Source organism: Asparagus officinalis, chromosome 6, assembly GCF_001876935.1.
Source record: "Asparagus officinalis chromosome 6, Aspof.V1, whole genome shotgun sequence".
Lineage (NCBI taxonomy): Eukaryota > Viridiplantae > Streptophyta > Magnoliopsida > Asparagales > Asparagaceae > Asparagus > Asparagus officinalis.
The window spans coordinates 32,312,190-32,313,009 of NC_033799.1; positions in this window are offsets into that span (position 1 = coordinate 32,312,190).

Genomic DNA, 820 nt, shown 5'->3' on the forward strand with positions numbered 1-820 from the left:
GTCATGTCCCTAAACCTTTTGGTATCAAGAATACTTGGGTACCAAAACAAATTTGATTTTAAACCAAGAGTTTTAGTGTTTTTCTTTTTCTTTTTCTTGGTTTTGAAATATATATTTTAAACTTTTATGAAAATAATTTTTTTTATTGGTCAAATTCTTTTTTTTTCATTATTATTGGTTTTGTTTTGATAAGAGGTTTGTATTTATATAACCCTCCGGGTTTATTAGTTGTTTATTCCCAAATCATGTTTACCGGATGCTTAAATGTTTACATGGATTGTTACTAGCTCAAGAGCCAGGTATAGTTGCCTCTCTTGATTTTTGAAAATCAATGATGGTTTGGTTTTATACTCTTAAAAATTATTTTTTTAAAATCCATAGTTCATAATTCTTGTATGTTACTTTTGAACTATGAAAATTTTGTTTTGATTTGTTCTTTTGAATTCATTATATAAGCACAAATAGATGATTCAAATTTTAAGTATGCTTTATAATGTATTCTTTATGTGGTTTGATCAAGTTATACAAAGAAAATTTTCTTCTTTGATCAAACTTTGTTTTTGGACTCAAATTTTGATTTATGATTTCATTTGAGTGATTTGTTTTCTTTTGAAAACTTCTTTCATGGTTCTCATGATTCCTCATTCTTTTGCTTTCATAAATTCTTTCATACATGGTTTTTATGCTTGAGAAATGAGACACTATGTTCACTTTGATATATTTATATATGTTCTCTTTGTCTTTATGCATGTGAGTTGTGTTTAGTATATTTTCCATCTATGCTTGCTCACATATGTTTGCCATGATCTTCATTTCATAT